Raw genomic sequence first — 23,697 nt, forward strand, 5'->3', positions numbered from 1 at the left:
ACGTCCTGCACGTACGTGCAGGACGTCAGACTCACAGAAGCAGAAGCCTGCGCAGCCACATTGCTGATCTACAAGGGCCGACTTCTACATGGAATGTTGCTAGTGGAATAGCAACATTCCATGTAGAATCTATAGAAATCAAACAAAATAAAACATGGAAAAGAAAATAAGATGATACCTTTTTTATTGGACATAACTTAATACATTTCTTGATTAGCTTTCGAAGGTTGCCCTTCTTCGTCAGATCGGAAATAAGCAAATGTGCTAGCTGACAGTGTATATAAGTGAAAAAAAAGTTTTTAAAAAATATGTTTCAAGGTTCCAGCTGTCATCCGAGCATAAATTAAGGTTGCTGTTTTTTTCTTTTCAATATACGAGTTGTCCTTGGCTTTTGTCTTCTAGAATCATATAACTACTTGTAGGTTATTGAGGTTTGGAATTTTATTCTTTATCCTTATATATATATATATATATATATATATATATATATATATATATATATTTTAAATCATTTATTTATAATTTTTCATTTTACAAGGGTCACTTGCAAACAGTAATACAGAGATGACTGTACAATAATACAATATTAGAGGAAAACAATCTCAACTAGATAAATGGTTTAAATACAAATAAATAGGGAGAGTGAAACAAGACAAGGAAGGAGATCAATTAAACAACAGTAAACAAAGAAAATGTGGTATTAACCTGATTATCCCCAGTTATTATTTATCTAAATCATTATTCCACATTGATCATCTGGTTGGCTTCTTCAAACCCAAGACGGTGTATAGTCAATTAAATTCGTTGGAAACATACTTATATATATATATATTTTTTATCTGTCACATATTACCTGACATAATTCACTTCCCATGCCTGATTTATTAAACGAATTTCAAAGAGTGGTTCTCTGAATCCTTGACCTCTTCACTTCTGTGTACTGAGGGCCCTTTTTACAAAGTGGCGGTAAGCCCAATGCAGGCTTACCGCTCGCTAAAAAGGAAGTACCGCTGGGTTGCCGCAGCAGCCTGGTGGTAATTCCCACCCCCAATGATATCCGGCGCTACAAAACAAATTAAATTTTGTAGTGCCAGTGTACCCAGCGGTAATTTGGGTGGTGCCGGTTACTGCCGTGTTAGCATGGGAGCCCTTACCAGCACCTTGATGGGTGGCAATAAGGGCTCCCCCCCCCCCCGAAATAGCCGCACAGCAAATGGTTCACTTGCTGCCCAGCCATTTCCTTAAAAAAAAGAAAGACCTAGCTTTTACTGGCTGAGGTAAATGGGGTCCTCAGTGTACACCAAAAACACGTGTCGAAGCCAGCACAGGCCCCCTTTTGCCGCAGCTTGGTAAACTGAAGAACGTACTTATATCATCCTTCTGTGTGGGCATTTTCTTTTCTCGCAAGCATGACTACCAGAGTCTGCTGTCGGATTGAAGGGTTCTCAGATGCAGGGTAAGCAGCTGTCCTCTTTATTAAAGAAATCATCCTGTGTCCTGCTTATGCAAGAACCGAGTGTACAACTGTCCTGTTTTTCTTTTCTTTTTTAATTAGATTTTAATTATACAACAAATTCAAAAGGTAACACAACAGAATAAAATACACAATACACAATAAAGCTGAGTTCAAATCATAATGTTAGTCCGCAGTTGAAAGAAAAAAGGCCTAGATTTCCATTTTTGAAGACCAGTTTTATGACTAAGAATGGAAATTACTGCAGACTGCTCGTATTTTTTTGTATAGTAAAATCCAGTTCCACCAAACCACCACATTTACTTGGGAACTGTCTTTCCAGTGCGAAATGACCAGTTTCAGTGCTACTGAGACCAAGAAGTCAAACAAGAACTTATCATTTTCTGAAGATAGAAATGAAACGCAAGTGGATTTCCATATTATATATTTGGGTAAAAAAAAGATTCACGAAATCCCAAAATCTCTGTTTTTCTATCTGGCCACTAGGGTTGCCCATTGGATCCAGATTCACCTTTTAGGACTGATCCTTTTGTCTAATATTACATTCTGTTAAAGATCAGAAACTATTCAGTGTAACATATATGCAATAATAGGAGAAATTAGGGGGGGGGGGGGGAGAAAATAATTAAATGAATAATATCTCTGTAATTTGTGGCTTTATTTAAGATACAGTTCTAAAGTGACCAGTCCCATACCCTAAAAGCCAGGCTGAATACTGCATTTTGTGTGTGTGTGTGTTTTTTTTAAGAATTGCAAGGTCACAAGATCATAGGTGCAGAGGGTAGGGAAGCCAACCAGGATCAGTTCAATCTGTTTCGCATGTCAGGGAGCCCTCTGATCACCTCCTGCCCCCCCCCCCCCCCCACGGAGCCTATCAGAATGAATAGTGCAGGGTGTGCTGCCTGATTACAGGGTCAGCAGGAGTCTTGGTGTCCTGCCAAAAGGGAACGGTGAGTTCTTAGCAAGTGCCAGGTTACAAAATAGAAGACCTATCAATTTATCAGTCTATATAAAATGCATCATGGTGTCTGTCTGGGGACTGTACAGATCGTGCTGAGCAGTTATAGCCATGAGGGGGCGCTGTGTGTTGTCCATTGCACACCTCATGGATGCTCATCATTGGAATTCACAGTCACACAAAGAACTCAGGACTGGTGGTTGGGTGGAAGGTGACTGCTACAATCACAGGACACCCCAGCCACTAGCCTGGCAAAACAAGAGAACAGTATACTAGCATTAGCAGAAAAAATGAAGAGAAACATGGCCTCCAGTCCACAGGGTGGCAGCAGGACTGAGAAATGACGGCAGGGGGCTCTCATAGCCATACACTTGGGTGACAGAGGAAGGAGATGGGTGCCAGGTAGGGTACAGTGCTGGGGGTGGAACATAGTAACATAATAGATGACAGCAGAAAAAGACCTGCACGGTCCATCCAGTCTGCCCAACAAGATAAACTCATATGTGCTACTTTTTGTGTATCCCTTACCTTGATTTGTACCTGTCCTTTTCAAGGCACAGACCGTATGGGTCTGCCCAGCACTATCCCCGCCTCCCAACTACCAGTCCCGCCTCCCACCACCGGCTCTGGCAAAGACTGTATAAGTCTGCCCAGCACCATCCCCACCTCCCAACCACCAGTCCCGCCTCCCACCACTGGCTTATTTTGGGGGGATATGATGCAAGTTGAGAGAGGGTAAATACTGGGACTTGGCCTGGCAAATATGCTTTGCCAAATTATTGGGAAAGGGAATGGGACTATGAGGCAGATGCAGCAACCAAACGTAAAAAAATCTAAATCGTTAAAGTCCCTAACGATTTTAAAATAACGAAAAATGCACCAAAAAAAAAAGTCACACATGCTGAGATCGGTATTGAAACGTACAATGTATCAAAGAATCACAATACACATCGTTAATCGGCCCCCAAATCATGCGCAGAGCAGCCAAGCGTTATGTTAGCTGCTCTGCGCATGCCACAAACAGTCAAAACACAGTCAAATCACAAGCACATGGCTCCCAAATCAAAATAAAAATAAAAAAAGGATCGGGAGGGGGCAAGGGCGCTCATCAGGAGCGTCCTGTACGGACGGCCTTGCCCCCCTCCCCCCGCTGCTCCCCACTTTCTGCCGCTCCCCCCACCCCGAAAAAGCAAAATTCAAGCAGCCCCTGCCCCCCTCCCTTCCTCACTACTCTCACCTCAGCTCCGCCTCCCGACATCCTCCGTCCTGTGCCCCGCCCCCTTTTGGGGTCGTCGCCGCCATTCCCCTCCTCCATCGGGCCCCCCTCCCTCTTACCGGGCCCGTGCAGCGCCTCTCTCCTCTGTCCGAAGGCGCTGCACGGGCAAGAAGAAAGCCTGATGCCTGCCTTTGCCCAGCTTCGATGGCGCGTCTTTCTCCTGCTGGGCCCGCCCCGACGTCAGAAAGGGGCGGGCCCAGCAGGAGAAAGACGCGCCATCGAAGCTGGGCAAAGGCAGGCATCAGGCTTTCTTCTTGCCCGTGCAGCGCCTTCGGACAGAGGAGAGAGGCGCTGCACGGGCCCGGTAAGAGGGAGGGGGGCCCGATGGAGGAGGGGAATGGCGGCGACGACCCCAAAAGGGGGCGGGGCACAGGACGGAGGATGTCGGGAGGCGGAGCTGAGGTGAGAGTAGTGAGGAAGGGAGGGGGGCAGGGGCTGCTTGAATTTTGCTTTTTCGGGGTGGGGGGAGCGGCGGAAAGTGGGGAGCAGCGGGGGGGGGGGGGCAAGGCCGTCCGTACAGGACGCTCCTGATGAGCGCCCTTGCCCCCTCCCGATCCTTTTTTTATTTTTATTTATTTATGTTTTTCTGACGTCCTTTGGACCAATCACAGCGCTTTTAGCTCTGCTAATGCGCTGGGATTGGCTCAAAGTTTGTTTATTTTTTCTCTTAATGATTTTTCCTGGCACAGAGCTGTCCTAACGAGTGGTCCAGACCTCTCGTTAGTTTTCCTGCCTTTTTCCTGCGTAAAGGCAATCGGAAAAGGTTAGTGCATGTCGTTTCAATGGGGTTTTCACACTAATTGCTCATCTCCATTCCGTTTTCGTTAGCTGCTACTGTCGTCGGAAAATAGGCTTAAGTGCATGGAAAGGATAGGAAATTCTTCCCTGAGGGCTCATTTAACGATGAAAAACGTTTAGTGCATCTACCTCTATATTCTGTCTTTCTGTGGTTACAGTCAAAGCAGTTTACATATTATATACAGGTGCTTATTATTTTGTACCCGGGGCAATGGAGGGTTAAGTGACTCGCCTAGAGTCACAAAAAGCTGCAGTGGGAATTGAACCCAATTCCCCAGGTTCTCAGGCCACTGCACTAACCACTAGGCAACTCCTCCAGCATATAACACTCAGCAAGTGAGAGCCTTTTTTTCCATTCTCCAGTTTAATAATTCTATTTACGTATTTTGATTTAGCTCAGTAGTAGCAGAAGGCAAGTTAAGTATTTTCCTGTCCCCAGACGGTTCACAATCCAAGTTTGTATCTGAGACAATGGAGGGTTAAGTGACCTTAAGGTCAGAAAGAGCCACCAGTGGGATTAGAATTCAGCCCAGTCTACTCCTCCACTCCTGTTCCAAATTTTGGTTTACAACCATCCCTTAATATTCCTTCCATGGAAGAGAGAGAGAGAGAGAGAAAGGGAAGCTGACCTTTCCTCCTCTTTTCCATTCTTGAGCTGTCATCTTGATGTGGTTTCTCATTTTTATTGTTATAATAGATAGGTTTTTTTTAGCTTTTGCAACCAAACCGAGGGTGATAAATACAGCACAGCACTGAAAGATAAGGTCCAGTGCACTGCTATGCAATTTTTAAATGACCTGTTTCTGCCAGTTTTCAAAATGTTTTTAATATGCAGTTATTACGGCCAGTTTTCAAACACAAGTTGCCAGGCGGCCAGAGCCAAAGATCCCACTTTGGCTTCGGAAGGCTGAAAAAATCACCTTTGACCTTTGAGTTGAGAGTCCTGCCTCTTCTGGCTCTTAACTAAACTCAAGGGAGTGGGAGGAAGGCAGTGGGAAATATATATATATACCATGCTTCAAAATAACAGGACCCCCTTTATTTTCCACTGTATAACAAATAAATAACTTGGCTCACAAAGGGTTTCTTTTACTAAGCCGCGTAGGTGCCTATGCGCGCCCAATGTGCGTCAATTTGGACTTGCCACCCGGCTACTGCGTGGCCCGGGTGGTAATTTCATTTTTTTACGCACGTCCGCAGTTCGATTCCCACTTCCGGCACAGGTAGCTCCTTGTGACTCTGGGCAAGTCACTTAACCCTCCGTTGCCCCATGTAAGCCGCATTGAGCCTGCCATGAGTGGGAAAGCGCAGGGTACAAATGTAACAAAAATAAAATAGATACTATTGGAGATTCTACAGGGAATGTTGCTACTATTGGAGATTCCAGATGGAATGTTGCTACTCTTTGAGATTCTACATGGAATGTTGCTACTATTGGAGATTCTACATGGAATGTTGCTATTCCACTAGCAACATTCCATGTAGAAGGCTGCGCGGCCACATTGGTGATCTGCAAGGGCCAACTTCTACATGGAATAGCAACATTCCATGTAGAATCTCAAATAGTAGCAACAGTGGAGGAGTGGCCTAGTGGTTAGGGTGGTGGACTTTGGTCCTGAGGAACTGAGTTCAATTCCCACTTCAGGCACAGGCAGCTCCTTGTGACTCCTCCATTGCCCCATTTAAACCACATTGAGCCTGCCATGAGTGGGAAAGCACAGGGTACAAATGTAACAAAAATAAAATAGATACTATTGGAGATTCCAGATGGAATGTTGCTACTCTTTGAGATTCTACATGGAATGTTGCTACTATTGGAGATTCTACATGGAATGTTGCTATTCCACTAGCAACATTCCATGTAGAAGGCTGCGCGGCCACATTGGTGATCTGCAAGGGCCAACTTCTACATGGAATAGCAACATTCCATGTAGAATCTCAAATAGTAGCAACAGTGGAGGAGTGGCCTAGTGGTTAGGGTGGTGGACTTTGGTCCTGAGGAACTGAGTTCAATTCCCACTTCAGGCACAGGCAGCTCCTTGTGACTCCTCCATTGCCCCATTTAAACCACATTGAGCCTGCTATGAGTGGGAAAGCACAGGGTACAAATGTAATAAAAAATAATTTTTATTTTCCGGTGCATGACAGAAACTGGGTGGTAATCGTCATTCTATGCGTGTAGACGATTACCGATAAGTCAATGGGTGGTGGTAAGGTCTGGGACCCAAAATGGTCCTGTGCCAATTTTTGTTTTGCCGCACGTCCATTTTTGGCAAAAAATTTAAAAAGGCATTTTTTACAGGCGTGCTGAAAAATGGATCTGTGTGTGCCCAAAACACGGGAAAGAGGCAGGAAGTGGAGGAGTGGCCTAATGGTAAGTCCAGTGAGGTTCAGACTTGGGGAACTGGGTTCAGTTCCAATTGCTGCCTAACAGTTGGGGCAGTGGGTTGAGATCCTGGGGAAACTGGGTTTGATTCCCACTGCGGCTCCTTGTGACCCTGAACAAGTCATTTAACCCTCCATTGCCCAGGTACAAATAACCTTAGATTGTGAGCCTATTAGGGACAGAGAGCTACCTACAAAAATAGTATGTGTAAACTGCTTTAACTGTATCTACAGAAAGGTGGCATCCCAAGTGTAAAATAAACATTAACTATCTGAACGAAGGGAGAAATTAGGAAAAGGGACTTGTAGATAGTAGATTCTTCATTGCCATGGTCTGTATGTTCACTTATACCAGTGCTTCTCAATCCTACTACTACTACTACTATTACTACTATTTAGCATTTATATAACGCTACAAAGCGTACACAGCGCTGCACAAACATAGAAGAAAGATAGTCCCTGCTCAAAGAGCTTACAATCTAATAGACAATAATAATAAAGCAAGCAAATCAATTAATGTGTAGAGGAAAGAGAGGAGGGTAGGTGGAGGCCAGTGGTTACAAGTCAAAAGCAATGTTAAAGAAGTGGGCTTTCAATCTAGATGTAAAGATGGTCAAGGATGGGGTTGACGTAGGGGCTCAGGAAGTCTATTCCAGGCGTAGGGTGCAGCGAGACAGAAGGAGCGAAGTCTGGAGTTGGCAGTTGGGTTCTCAGGACTTCCACAATGAATATGTATGAGACAGAATTGCATACAAGGGAGACTCATTGCATGCAAATCTATCTCATGCATATTCATTCTGGCAATCCTGAAAGCCCCACTTGCTATGTGTGCCTTCTGGAGAGAGTTGAGAAGAACTGACTTATATCACTGTAACACTTTTTTTGTGGCCGGGTCTCTAAACAGCTGTCTTATTTTTATACAGGCTAAAAAAAGCTATTACAGCCTAGAACTGCTACTTATGAGGTACGTTTACGACTGTTGGACCTCTTAATATGGGAGGATCCAAGAATTTCTCTAGAGGTGGACACTGTGGTTACTTTTGAAACTAGGTATACATGTGGTTTCCTCCTGGAGGTCCTCTTGATACAGTGGATTTTGGATTTAGCTCACACCTTTTCCAATGTGTCCTACCCTATTTCTACCACTATGAAAATTGACCAGTACCTATCATTTGAACCTCAAGTGATACTTTTCAATATTAAGCTTTGTTTTATATATCTATAGGGCTGTTTTCAGGAGGTACATAAGTGTTGCCATACTGGAACGGAGCGAAGGTCCGTCAAGCCCTGTATCCTGTTTCCAACAGTGGCCAATCCAGGTTACAAGTACTTGGCAAGATCCCAAAACAGTACAATACATTTTATGCTGCTTATCCCAGAAATAAGCAGTGAATTTTCCCAAGTCCATTTTAATAATGGCTTATGGACTTTTAGGAAGCTATCTAAACCTTTTTTAAACCCCGCTAAGCTAACTGCTTTTCATTCTCTGTGGAGAGGCTTTTCTTTTCTAACTCGCTTTCTCGCTCTTTTGTTCAATCTTTAGTGTTACCCAAATTAGATTACTGTAATGCTGTTTACTCAGGCCTAAAAGTCTTATTAAAAAACTTCAAACAGCTCAGAATACTGCGGCTGATCTCTTATGTAAAGCCCCTTGATTAACCAAGTCAGCTCCTCTTGTAATCAAACTGCATTGGCTTCCAATAAATGCAAGAGTTACCTTTACACTAAGTGTACTTGTTTATCAAATTTTATTTGGTCTTTTACCGGACTATATGCAATGCTTGTTAGAATTACCTTTACATAGCTCTCATCCGATGTCGAGAGACTATCTTCTCCTCCATTTTCCGTGATGCAAGCTTCACGTACCAAGCTATTAGGAAATGGAATTCCCTACCAACGTCACTCAGGTATGTTACTACCTACTTGAAATTTCGTAAATTGTTGAAGGCATTCCTATTTCGTGAATTCCTCGCCACTGTTGGTTATTGTTATTCTTTTAGTTCATTTGTTATTTCAAAATGAGTCATTTTACTGCTTGGATGTATTTGCCTATTATTGTTTTGTATTTTCATTATAGCTCTCTTATTGCAATTTGCTTTAAAAGTTTGATGTAAGCCACATGGAACCCAAACTTCATTGGGATAATGCAGGATACAAATGCCATAAATATGTTACGTTCCTCACCTGGTGCCAGGCCTGCGCGGCCAATTCGCCAGCGAGTCGTGGTCCGGCGAAGATAGCCGGCCATCTTGGTGTTGGTTTAGCTTCAGGAAGGAAGGAGGGTCTGTTTCTGTTTCCTATTTCTGGCAGCCATCATCTGGGTTGGATCAATGGCCGCAGCCATCTTGGATAGATCAGGCCCCGGGAAGCCATCTTGGAGTAACGAGGTCAGGAAGGAAGCCCATATTAGGACATAGGCATCTCTGCTGATGGGGGCAGCCATCTTGTTTCAGCTGCACATGTTTAGGATTGATTCCTGCTCTATTTAAAGCCCTGCCTCCAGTCCTTTGTTGCTTCGGCCTCAATTGTTCTGAGGAGTTGCTCTCGGAGTGCTGTTCGCCGACTACTTCTGTTTCCTGTGTTCCGGACCTGGGCTTGTTTTCTCGGATTTTGCTTGTTTGCTGCCTGCCTTGACCCTGGACTGATTTTGACTATTCTTTGCCTGTTGGAGTACTAGTCTGTTTCCTGCCAGCCTGGTCAGTGGCTGTGCAACCCCGCCGGTTCCAGAAGTCCTGGTGGCCACCTGCAGCTGGGAGCTCAACTCCCGGTGAACGGTGGTCGCTTCCCAGGTGAAGCTAGGGGTTGTCTGGCTGCCTGACCGAGTGCGGTGTCACTCCATCTCTGCCATGCTCAGTCAGGGCACAGGGGCTCACTATTACCGGGTCATAACAAAATAGCAGCTGGAAGTGAGTTACATTCAGGTACAATAGAGGGAGGGGGGAGAGATCCAGTCCCCAGAGGACTGGGCAATGGAGAGTTACAGTTGCCCAGGATCACAAGGAGCTGTAGTTTGATTTGAAATGGATTTCCCGGAGTTTGGGGGGGGGGGGGGGAACACAAAATGTATGTCAGCACGGTGGGCTGTGAAACCAGACCAAGAAATCCAGCACTATTCAAATGAACCAAAGACACTGCAGCATGCCATGGTTCAGAAACAAATGGCTGAATCTTAGATCCCTAACCATTCCCAAACCAGGTTTCAAGAGGCTGTAACAAGTTGTTGTGCAGACCTGAAATCAATGCTTCCCAACAGGGGTGTAGTTAGGTGGGGCCACGGGGGCATGAGCCCCCTCAGATTTAGCCCTGGCCCCCTCTACTTTCGACCCCCCCTGCCAACGACCCTCCCCACCACTTTTGACCGCCCTCCTGCCGCCGACCCTCTCCCGCCGCCACCGCTGCCAGGTACCTTTGCTGGCGGGGGGCCCCAACCCCCGCCAGCCGGTCTCCGGCGCGTTTGCTGATCTGTTTCTGTGAGTCCTGAGACTCCTGACGTCCTGCATGCCCTCTGACGGGGGAGGGTCAGCGGTGGGAGGGGGGGGGGTCGAATGTGGCGGGGGAGGGTCAGCGGCAGAGAAGGGGGTTGTTTCGGCAGCGGGATAAACTGTACCCCCCTACCTCGGGCTCTTGACCCCCCTCCCGCCAAGGTCTGGCTATGCCCCTGCTTCCCAATGGCTGAGAAGTCTCAGTGTATTGTGTCTATTGTGGGGTGGTGGGTCCCTCAGTGATTACCCAACCCTTGAAGGATGACCTGGCATTTGAGTACCGACACCTTTTTTACTAGAAAAAAAATGCACTGTGTATATAAAAAGGACAATCTGCAAAGCCTCCATTGACTCAGGTACAGGCTTAGATTGTAATCCTTCTGGGGACAGAGAAATACTTACTGTACCCGAACATAACTCACCTTCAGTTACTAATAAAAAGGTGTGAGCTAAAATCAAACAAACAAACAAACAAACAAACAAACCAGGAGGTTATAAGGAAATAAATCCTAAACCAGATGTTGCACTTCTAGACTGACCTAAAGGGTTTTTTTTCCCTAACTTTTTGCACATTTTACACTGTTGTAACCGATACGTCTACAATAGATAATGAACCAAAGCTGGCTCTTGGTTCATTATTTGTTTTAGACATATCAGTTACAAAATTAGCTACAATTCTTTGTTTTCTAAGAAACCTTTAATTCACATCTGTTTCCAATCAGGATTTTTTTTTTTTTTTTTGCAATGCAGCAGGTTAAAAAGAATTGGGCAACTGGAATTATGACAGTAAACCTGGCAGTGTAGACATGTAACCCCAGGGCACGGTGAGGGTGAAAGGTTACCAATCTCCTCCTTCAGCTCTGGAGCTATGAACAGAGGGGGGGGGGGGGGGGGTTGAGGGGGTGTGAGACACACAAAAAGTCCAGGCCCAGGCAGAATATATATGGAACAGGTGTAAACACTAATGGAAAGGAGGTGGCCTGCAGGTCCAGCCATCTGGCACAGTCAATGATCTTTGCTGCTCCATTATACCTGTCATAAAACAATTTCCAATTGTTCTAGTGGGTCAGTGACCTGATAACCCCTCAGGAAGGGAAATAAACATCTCCTGCAAGGAGGACGATAAGAGGAGCCCTTTTGGATAGAGCAGCTGCGGGGTCATAACAGCAGAAGTTAAAAGGTTAGCACCTGAGTCTCTAGGATGGGAAAGAGATTATGGCAGTGGTTATACATAGTAACATAGTAAATGACGGCAGATAAAGACCTGAACGGTCCACCCAGTCTGCCCAACAAGATAAACTCATTATACATGGTATGCGATACTTTATAGGCATACCCGAGTTTGATTTGTCTTTGCCATTCTCAGGGCACAGACCGTAGAAGTCTGCCCAGCACTCTTCTTGTACTAAAAGTTCTGAAGATAACGTTGAAGCCCCTTAAAATTTATACTCCAGCCCATCCATATCTATTCAGCCACGATCAGGGTGCACACATTAGAAGTCTGCCCAGCATTGGTTTTACTCTCTAATTACCGGTGTCGCCACTGTCAGACCTCTGAGTTCTTGCACCAAGTTGAGCGCTGCTGAGCCTGGTACTCGGACCAGGTTCTGCTTGGCGGCCGGACAACCCCAGGTTTCACCTGTGCTGACCGCAATTCCCCAGAGGTTGAGCCCCTAGGTGTGGGCGGCCTGCAGGTCTTACGAGATGGAGCAGGAAGCGGGGTGATGAACGTGATGGCCAGACAGGCAGCAGACACAAGGGTAATCCAGGTACAGACAGAGTCAGTAGGCAGGCAGCAGACACGAGAGTAATCCAGGCATAGGCAAGGTCAGTAGGCAGGCAGCAGACATGAGAGTAATTCAGGTACAGGCAAGGTCAGGAGGCAGGCAGCAGACACAAGAGTAATCCAGGTACAGGCAAGGTCAGCAACAAAGAACAAAGTAGAGGAGAAGCACACTACTGAGCAAGTAACACCTACCAAAGTAGAAGCCGAAGCAAGGAGTCTAGGGAGAGCTCAACTGATAAAGTGCTGGCGTCTGACATCAGCAAGGAGAAGGGGCACAGCCATAGGACAAGAGCAGGGGAAGGAGGAACCGGAAGACCAATAGGAGAGAAGCAAGGGAAGCCAGGCAGAGGAAGAGCAGACCCAGGTGGGTGGAAGCAAAGCAACCAAGGAGCCTGGAAGCCAGGCAGAGAGACAGCGCAGAGCCAGGTGCATGGAAGCAAAGCAATCAAGGAGCCTGCAGCCAGAGAAAAACTACACACACATGGCTCAGGGCTGTGCCAGTCAAGTGTGCGTGTCAACGAGACCCTGCGCAGCCTGAGGACACCACTTGGGTTGAGTTAGGGGACATGACAGCTACCCAATCTCCACTAAGATTCCGTAGATCCATTCCTTCAAAACAGGATTCCTTTGTGTTTATCCCACGCATGTTTGAATTCCATTACTGTTTTTATCTCCACCACCTCCCACGGCAGGGCATTACCCACATATCTACCACCCTTTCCATGACAAAATACTTCCTGACATTACTCCTGAGTCTGCCTTCCTTCACCCTCAATTCATGTCCTCTAGTTCTACCACCTTCCCGTCTCCAGAAAAGGTTCATTTGCAGATTAATACCTTTCAAATATTTGAACGTCTGTATCATGTCTCCCCTGTTTCTCCTTTCCTCCAAGGTATACATGTTCAGGTCGGTAAGTCTCTCGTACGATTTGCAGTGCAAATCCCATACTATTTTCGTAGCTTTTGTTTGCACCGCTTCCAGTCTTTTTACATCTTTAGCAAGATACGGCCTCCAAAACTGAACACAATACGCCAAGTGGAGCCTCACCAACAACTTGTAGAGGGGCATCAACACCTTCTTTCTTCTGCTGGTTATACCCATTTCTATGCAGCCTAGCATCCTTTTGGCCATGGCTGCCACCTGTCGCATTATTTCTTAACTTTCAGATCTTCAGACACCAACACCCCAAGGTCTCTCTCCTGAGTGAAGCCTACAAATTTAATATAGCATGACTTAAGTTACGAGCACAAATCCAGTCATATTCTGAGATTTGCATGTGCAACTTAATTACTTAAGCCCATCAGCATTGATAATTGCCACTTAAGCAATTATTGACATTAATTGGCATTAATTAGAATTTACGCACAGAACTGTCTGAGTGTATTCTATAATGTGATGCGCGTAAATTTGAAGTCACATAGTTGGAAAGGGGGTGTGGCCATGGGTGGGAAATGGGTGGGTCGTGAGCATTTCTAAAATCTTTTTCACGTGGTTACATGTGGTCCGCATGTAATTTTGGCGTTGGCATTTCCAACTTGGTCCTACATTCATCCCAACCAGTCAGGTTTTCAGGATATCAACAATGAATATTCACGAGAGATATTTGCATGCACTACCTCCACTGCTTGAAGTCTCTCTCATGCATATTCATATTCGGATGAAACGCATCGATTGCGTAGGGTTTGACGGTGTTGGAAGCTGTTATGAAACCAACTAACCGAGAATTTAAACACGTGATCGAAAGTTGGAAAGAAGCGATTGTTATTCTGGATACAAATACAGACCAGGACTGCTAAGGGAAGTAACAGTAATTGTTCCAAAGACATTATAATTACGGATATCAGTGTCATATATGCTGTTTAAAGGCATAAATGAAAGGAAGCATTAAAGGACAACATGAAGGATTGATGAATATACGGAGGAGATGTACCAGAGTGGTCTGAAGATTTGATTGAATATATCAACATATAGTGGCCCTAGTGATCTACAGTAGGAAAACTGGGACATTGGAATGAACACTTGTTAGAAAAAGATCGTTGAAATTTGTGGAACTTTATGGTCTTGGAATATATATTAACTAGTAAAAACGGCCCGTTTCTGTTTTAAGCAGCATCAAAAAGGTGTTCTGAGGACTGGGTTGAAAACTCCTGTTCTAGAGCGAACACAAAGAACAGTGAATCCAGTGTGAAAGAACATTCACTGCTGAATTAGAATACAAGCATGAAAAGAACAATAATATACTTGCCTTCCTCTGATTATCATCTTTGCTTCTGGGGAAAAGATGTCAAGATATTTCCTTTGGCTGCCTGTTCAGAATCAGACACACAATCAGCAAATGGATTCCGAATGGTGTCATATGATTGCAACTGACAGAGTTTATCTCACAGGTTATTTTCTTTCTAAGCACTTTTCATCCCATATACTTTCCTATACTTGTATCTTTTATCCATTTTGCAGAACAGCCAGACTGAACGCCACAGAAAAGAACTGGGCAAGTCAAAATTCTTGCAAGAAATCCCCTGCAGCTTTTGCTCCACTGGCTAAATTTAAGAACTGGGCAACAGTCCTGGGGCAGGTTCTGCACCTCTTTTCCCTTGTACTGCTTCATTATTGGCAATTTTGCTTCTTGAAGGCGGCATCCCCAGCACCAGTCGGCCTGGGAATCAGAAGCTGGATCGTTTGGAAAGCTCGCCAGGTGCTCTTGGCCTGGATTGGCCGCTGTCGTGGACAGGATGCTGGGCTCGATGGACCATTGGTCTTTTCCCAGTGTGGCATTACTTATGTACTTAGCATTGCTGAGGAGCTGGTTCTCCTGTAGTCTTGTTGGAAGGAACAATTTCAATTTTTGAAGGATATCTTTTTTTCGGGGAGGCGGGGGGGGGGGGGGGGGAAGAAAGATTCAGAGAGGCTACTGCTGGGGGCCAGGATGTGACAAGGCTACTGCTAGGGTGGCTGGGAAGATGATGGAGAGCGGTTTTAGGCTGTGGTTGCTGGACCTGGGTGGAGTAGACATTAAACCTGCAGCTGCTGGGGGCAGATGAGCAATGGAGAAAGGCTAAGGCTGCAGCTTCTGGGAGTAGGTGGGTGAGTGCACCATCCTACCCACCCAACCTTGGCTACAACGGCTTCTCCCCCATTGCCCCACAACCACTGTCTAAAGCCTCTCTCCATTGCCAGATACGTTATAGGTGGTGGACGATGGGGAGAGCAGTAGCCTCTTATCTGCTCCATTCCTGCCACTTTAATAAATAATTTTGCTGTGCATCACCTTGAGCTCATTCCCCCGGATTCTATATAGTCAACTTAAGTTGCGCACGCAAATCTGGGTGTATTCTGGATTTGCGCGCACAACTTGATTAGTGTAACAAGCCATTCAGCGCCAATAATTGAACTCGACAAGCAATTATTGGCACTAATTGGCATTAATTAGAATGTACGTCCACAAACGCCTAAGTGTATTCTATAACGTGATGCTCGTAAATTCTAAGACACGGCTTTAAAAAGGGGCGTGGCCATGTGCGTGGAATGGGCGGGTCATGGGCATTCATAGAATTTACGTGCAGAGTTATAGCGTATGCGGTTTATAGAATACGTCTAGGTGCGGTTTATAGACTATGTCTAGGTGTATTTTTTTCTTTGCCAATTTTTTAGGCGTGATGTATAGAATCTAGCCCATTCTGAGTTTGTGATTTATAAATGTGCATAAATACAAAATTCCAGTTGTTCCAAGTCTGGTTCCTGGATCCTAAGAAACTTTGTTGAGCCTGTGCAATCACAACAGCCTGGCTTGTACAACTTCTGTGTAAAACCATTTCTTTCCCAGAAGCTAGAGAAATAAATCCTTCCTCAGAAGTTGCACAATTTTGCAAGAAAATTGACCTAAAAGATTTTTCTCCTTTTTACACTCTTTAAAGCTGCCTCTTGTTTTGTTTTGTTTTTTTTTTAATTTTAGGCGTATCAGTTGCAAAAGTGATTACAATTCTCTGGTTTTCCAAGAAGCCTTTAACTAAAATCTCTTCCCGACAAGCTTTTTTCAAATTCAGCAAGTTAAAAGGAATTGGGCAGCGGGAATTAAGGCAGTAGGCCTGGCAGTGTACAAAGGTAGCACCAGGGCACAGTGAGGGTAAAAGGTGAAAGGTTACCAATCTCCTCCTTCACATCCAAGGCCATGAGGGAATGGGGAGGAGGAAGGCATAAGCTCTCAGTGTTCTCCTCACTCACTGCCCACTCTACACCCGCACAAAATGGGTCCAGGCAGATCTGATGGAATGAAAATACAGGGTTAGATATTCAACAGGGTTTAAGCATGTATTTTTCTTACAGCTGTAGAACCTTTTAAAACAAATCAATATTAAATAATTCTCCTATACTCTTCACTGTAGACCCTAACTAAAGAAGGGCACTCTTCTTTGCACACTGCAGTCACACTGCTCACAGCAACTCAGTCTCTCCAAAAGGGTGCAAACTCCCACACTGTCACGCTAGCAAATCATGCATAACACAAGCTGTTTTACTCTTTTGCATGCATCATGTCACCGGTTTTCTGGAGCAGTTCACGCATAGCAAAGTAGAAGCGCCTGAGTCACACACGGGTTTGATGACCCCTGAGGCAGGCTCACACGCCAAAACACAGCCGTGTTGGGTCTTCAATGTATTGCTACTGCGATTACAATAAACGGTCCTTGAATATCGATAATTCTCTTTGTATTCGATGCACTTCTTTGACTGGTGTCTATACATCCGTGAGGATTTGGATTTTTCCTTCTTTCCAGTGGCGTAGCCACAGGTGGGCTTGGGTGGGCCATGGCCCACCCATTTATGGCTCAGGCCCACACAACAGTAGCACATGTTTAGTGGTAGCTGGTGGGAATCCCAAGCTTTGCCAGCTGAAGATTTCCCCCTGATGGTAACAAACACGCTACTCTCCACGACACCCGCACCTTCGCATGCTCAGTTTTCAGTGCATTCCTGCTACCAAGGTGGAAAGAAGCGTTTTCCCACCAGCTGAGATTTTTTTGGGGGGGGAGCACACTTGGTGCCCACCCAATTCTTGGCTAGACCCACTCAAAATCTGTTGTCTGGCTACGCCCCTGCTTCTTTCGTGTTCCCCTTACTTCAGACCCAACCTTAAGCCTTGTAGCCCAGTTTCCCTTGGGTCTTAACTGAGGCTAATCCGCTTAAGTAAACCTGTTTCACGCAGTCACACATTTGGTTTCTCACTTGACCTCAAATGGAAGTGGGGATGCTTGCTCCCTGGACTGGTAGAGTGACGCTGAAAAGCCTTCACTTAGTTTCCCAATCCCCAGATCTCTATTCTGAACCTTGACCCACTCCCAAGCTTGAACTGAATGGATTGTGCTGAATGGAGAATGTGAACTGAGAGGAATGTGGTGTAATGAATAGAGCAAGAGTAAATTTAGAAAAAAAAAAGATTTTTCCTGAGACCCGGGTCGGTATGGAGAGAGCTGAGCTGGTGACCTGTGAGATCCAGGTAAGAAACATAGAAACAAGATGGCGGGATAAGGGTCAAATAGCCCATCCAGTCTGCCCATCCTCAGTAACCACTTTTCCTAAGAGATCCCGCGTGCCTGTCCTACACTTTCTTGAATTCTGACACAGTCCTTGTCTCCATAACTTCCACTGGGAGGCCATTCCACACAACCACCACTCTTTCCACTGCTTATTTCTGGGAGAAGCAGCATAAAATGTATTGAGCTTTTTCTGGGAACTTGCCAGGTATTTGTGACCTGGATTGGCCACTGTTGGAAACAGGATGCTGGGCTTGATGGACCTTTGGTCTGTCCCGGTATGGCAATACTTTTGTACTTATGTACTTGGGATTCTGAATGGAATGTTACTACTCTTTGGGGTTCTACATGGAATCTTGTTCTTCTTTAGGATTCTAGAATCTTGCTATTGTTTACAGTTCTACATGGAATGTTGCTACTCTTTAGGATCTTGCCAGGTATTTGTGACCTGGATTGGCCACTGTTGGAAACAGGATGCTGGGCTTGATGGACCTTTGGTCTGTCCCGGTATGGCAATACTTATGTACTTATGTAATGAGTATTTTCTTAGATTCTTGCTAAGCCTATTTCCTCTTAACTTCATCCTATCTCCTCTCATTCCAGAGTTTTACTTCATTTGAAAAAGGCTCACCTCCTGTACATTAACGCCCCAGAGGTATTTAAATGTCTCTCTCTCCCGCTTCTCTTCCAGTGTACACATGTTGAGGTTCATAAGCCTGTCCCTATATATTTTATTCACTCTGCACTCACTATTCATTATTCAAAATATCATATTTTATAAATGACCTTTATTTCAGTAATAGATAGTAACATAGTAACATAGTAACATAGTAGATGACGGCAGAAAAAGACCTGCACGGTCCATCTAGTCTGCCCACGATAAACTCATGTGTATACCTTACCTTGATTTGTACCTGTCTTTTCAGGGCACAGACCATATAAGTCTGTGCAGCAGTATTTCCCGCCTCCCAACCACCAGTCCCGCCTCCCATCACCGGCTCCGGCACAGACCCCGTATAAGTCTGCCCTCCCCCATCCTAGCCTCTCAACCACCAACCCCTCTAACGTTTTTTGTGATGTGTTTCCAAGTAAACTCTGCTTGAGTTGAATATGGACATGGACACAGACATCCAATTCCTCCAAGAATGGGATGACATAAGCACAACAACATTAGACAAAATCGCCCCAGTCCAAACCAGAACAACACACAGGAAAAACGCAAATCCATGGTTCACCGAAGAGCTGAAAAAACTAAAAACACAAGTCAGGAGACTAGAACGAGCCTGGAACAAAAAGAGAGACGAACAAACACTAAATGACTGGAAACTACTTCGGAGAAAATACAAATATACCATAAAACAGACAAAAAGACTTCACTACAAAACATTAATAGGACCAAACTACAAAGACACACATAAACTCTTCAACCTCGTGAACAAACTATTAGACACCTCACCAGTTACAACCAACGACAAAGATACACCAAGTGTCGACAACCTAGCGACATACTTCAAGGAGAAAATTATACTACTACGGCACAAGATACCCACCAGCCCTACAGAATACACCACTCTTCTAGACTGCCTAGATCCAGAAGAAGGAATATTCCCAGCAGACAGAACCTGGACCGAATTTGAACAACTGCCAGAAGACCTCATCTCTAAAACTCTTAAAAGATATGCTAAATCCAACTGCAAACTAGACATATGTCCAAACAGCCTCATGAAATCCGCTCCCCAGAAATTCATAATAGACCTAACAAACCACATAAACTACATGCTACAAAATGGACTCTTCCCAAAAGAAAAAGGAAAAATCTTGCTCACCCCTATTCCTAAAGATACAAAGAAAAGCACGAGCGAAATAACCAACTATAGGCCAATAGCATCTATACCACTAATAACCAAGTTAACTGAAGGTATGGTAACTAAACAACTCACAAACTACCTAGATAAACACTCAATACTGCATGACGCCCAATCAGGATTCCGACTGAATCATAGCACAGAAACAGTATTAATCACCCTTATGACCAAATTCAAACAAATCATCGCAACTGGCAACAATATACTCCTCCTACAATTTGACATGTCAAGCGCCTTCGACATGGTAGATCATGGAATCCTGCTACACATACTCGAAATGTCCTGAACTGGTTCAAGGGGTTCTTAACCCTACGTTCGTATCAAGTCACATCTAATTCAACCACGTCCAAGGCATGGACACCTGTATGTGGAGTCCCACAAGGATCACCTCTTTCACCAACCATTTTCAACCTAATGATGATCCCTTTAGCAAAACTCTTATCAAACCATAAGCTCAACCCGTATATATACGCCGATGATGTAACAATATACATCCCATTCAAACAAGACACCAAAGAAATCTCCAACGAAATCAATCAAAGTCTACACGTCATGAACACATGGGCAGACGCATTCCGCCTGAAATTAAACGCAGAAAAAACCCGATGCCTGATACTCACCTCCCAATACAACACAAATGAATTCAGCGCTATAAACACACCAACCCTAAACCTCCCAGTCTCAGAAACACTAAAAATCCTTGGAGTCACCATCGACCGCCACCTAACACTCGAAACCCACGCAAACAATACAACCAAGAAGATGTTCTACGGCATGTGGAAATTGAAAAGGATAAGACCATTCTTCCCAAGATTCGTCTTCCGCAGCCTAGTGCAATCCCTCGTCCTCAGCCACCTGGATTACTGCAACTCACTATACGCGGGCTGCAAAGAGCAAATAATGAGGAAACTTCAAACAGCCCACAACACAGCAGCCAGGCTCATCCTCGGAAAACCAAGATACGAAAGGGCAAAACCACTACGAGAGAAATTACATTGGCTTCCACTTAAGGAACGCGTTACTTTCAAAGTTTGCACACTAGTCCATAAGATCATCTACGGCGAAGCCCCAGCGTACATGTCTTATCTAATAGACCTACCACCCAGAAACGCTAAAAGGTCATCCCGAACATACCTCAACCTCCACTTCCCCACTTGCAAGGGCCTGAAATACAAGACGCTACACGCGTCAACCTTTTCCCACATGAGCACGCAGGCCTGGAATACACTACCGCGCAACCTAAGAATGATTAACGAACAAGCTTCCTTCCGAAAACTACTGAAGACGTACCTGTTTGAACAAACTTACGGAAAGAACCAAAACACATAGAGTCCATACTCACTGTTCATCAATGCAACATCCACTTCAGATCCCTTATCCTGTAATCAATTGTCCCACTGTCTCCTCCCAATGTTTCTATGTTGATGTCCCATTGTTATATTCCTAATGATAATCGAATGTCTCACACAACTCTGCACAATGTATTCCATATTCAAGTTGTTACAAATGTATTTCTACTATTCATATCTTATTGTAAGCCACACTGAGCCCGCAAAGAGGTGGGAAAATGTGGGATACAAATGCAATAAATAAATAAATAAATAAATATTTAAACGGGGGAGGATGCACCATTCAGCAATACAAAGGCAATATAATATATTTGGTCTTATTCACCATTCCTTTCCTAATAATTCCTAGCATCCTGTTTGCTCTTTTTGGCCGCCGCCGTACACTGAGCAGAAGATTTCAGCTTATTATCTACAACGACACCCAGATCTTTTTCTTGAGCACCAACCCCCAAGATGGCCTCTGTGTGGGGTCTTCAGGTACTACGTTCTGATCTTGGCAGGCAGCTAGCAGGCCTGGAGCGTTGGGAAAGAAGGAGGACGAAAGCAGCGAAATGGAAACAGTACTGAAGTCTCTTCTACAGGGGGAGATTCAGCATGGGAGGTGAGAAGCGATTCTCCCGCAGCGACACAAAAAATGAAAAAAAGGTTGGAAGTGAGTGGCAGGGAAAGGCCATGCACAGATAAGCATGTTTGGAAAGAATTAACAGGACCCTGGGGAAATCTCTCCACTGCTCTGTATTTTTCTTCTATTAAGAGAATTTTTGGCAAACAGTTAAGTAAATAATTCTTGTACATAATTTTTTACTTCACTTGGATTGCCTTTCTAAGAACCAGAGGGATAAAAAACAAAAACAACAACCAATTTTCTGTGTGAAAGTTGAGAGCCCAGCATGTTTTCTGTGTGAAAGAGATACTGTGTGAATATTCATGCCAGAAAAGGCCTCGGGCTTGTGCAGGGTCTGTGGCAGATGGAAACTGCTGGGTCTTTTCTGCTTTAAAATGTGGTGTCCTGCAGACCAGGGCACAGTGAGCCCATCCTTGTTCCTACTCAGGAACGTGCCCTGGTTGAAAGAATCAAGGGACCATTTTTTTGGGGGGAGTACTTACTGCCACCCATTGAGATGGCGTTAAGGGCTCCTGCGCTAACCGGGCAGTGCACAGCACTGCCTGATTACCGCTGGCTACACACTGGCACTACAAAAACTGAAATATTTTTGCAGAGCTGGAAATGGAACTTCTGCCAGGCTGCTGCAGTAACCTAGCGGTACTTCCCTTTTAGCGGGTTTACCGCCACTTTGTAGAGGGGCCCCTGAATGACTGTTGTGGTTCATCTACCACCAGAATTATTGTCCCACAATTGCAGCAAGGTTTTATGAGACCAGGGGCGTAGCCAGACTTCGGTGTGAGGGGTTCCAGAGCCCGAGGTGAGGGGGCACATTTTAGCCCCCCCTGGCACCGCCGACCCCCCCCAACTTTGATCCCCCCCCAGCACCAACCCTTTCGACCCCCCTTCCTGCCACCACCATCCCTCCCACCGCCATCACCGTCGGCTACCTTTGCTGGTGGGGGACCCCAACCCCCACCAGCCGAAGTCCTCTTCTCCGGCGCGGCCGCGTTGCTGGCTGATCTGCTAGGCTTCGTTCTGTTTCTGTGAATCTGATGTCCTGCACATTGTACATTGTACGTGCAGGACGTCAGACTCACAGAAACAGAACGAAGCCTTGCAGATCAGCAATGCGGCCGCGCCGGAAAAGAGGACCTCGGCTGGCGGGGGTTGGGGGTCCCCCGCCAGCAAAGGTACCCGACGGCCATGGCGGTGGCGTGTTGGCAGCGGGTCGAGAGGGTCATCGGCAGGGGGGGCCAGGGCCAAATCTACGGGGGCCCGTGCCCCCCGTGGCCCCACGTAGCTACGCCCCTGTATGAGACAGAACAGTAAAGCTATTCTGTTCTATTCCAAGCATTTATATCCCGCTTATATCTACATGGAATCAAAGTGGGTTACAAAATACATGAATTATAATAAACACTTATAGCTTGTTTTTTAACACATTCACTTGAGACTCAGAAACCTCCTGTGTTCCATTATCACAACTTTTTGCTCCATGGTATGTATTTTCCCCACTTGAGCTGAACTCTGTGCTGTTATTGTCTGACCAAGGGACACTATCGTTTTCCAAATCTCCTGTAAGGTAAACGATGCAGGTTTTATTTATTTATTTATTTATTGCATTTGTACCCCACATTTTCCCACCTCTTTGCAGGCTCAATGTGGCTTACAATACATCATGGATAATGGAAATGAGAAGAGAATAGACATTTGGTGTTACAGAAGGATTTTGGGTTGTATACTACTACTACTACTACTTAACATTTCTAAAGCGCTACTAGGGTTACGCAGCGCTGTACAATTTAACATAGAAAGACAATCCCTGCTCAAAGAGCTTACAATCTAAAGGACAAGTGAACAGTCAATCCGATAGGGGCCGTCAAATTGGGGCAGTCTGGATTTCCTGAAAGGTAAGAGTTAGGTGCCGAAAGCAGCACTGAAGAGGTGGGCTTTCAGCAAAGACTTGAATATGGGTAGGGAGGGGGCTTGGCCTAAGGGCTCAGGAAGGTTGTTCCAAGCATAGGGTGAGGCGAGGCAGAATGAGTGGAGCCTGGAGTTGGCGGTGGTGGAGAAGGGTACAGAGAGGAGGGATTTGTCCTGTGAATGGAGGTTACGGGCGGGAACATAAGGGGAGATGAGGGTAGAAAGGTAGTGAGGGGCAGCAGACTGAGTGCATTTGTAGGTAAGA

The sequence above is a fragment of the Microcaecilia unicolor genome, chromosome 7 (genome assembly GCF_901765095.1).
Source record: "Microcaecilia unicolor chromosome 7, aMicUni1.1, whole genome shotgun sequence".
NCBI classification, from domain to species: Eukaryota; Metazoa; Chordata; class Amphibia; order Gymnophiona; family Siphonopidae; genus Microcaecilia; species Microcaecilia unicolor.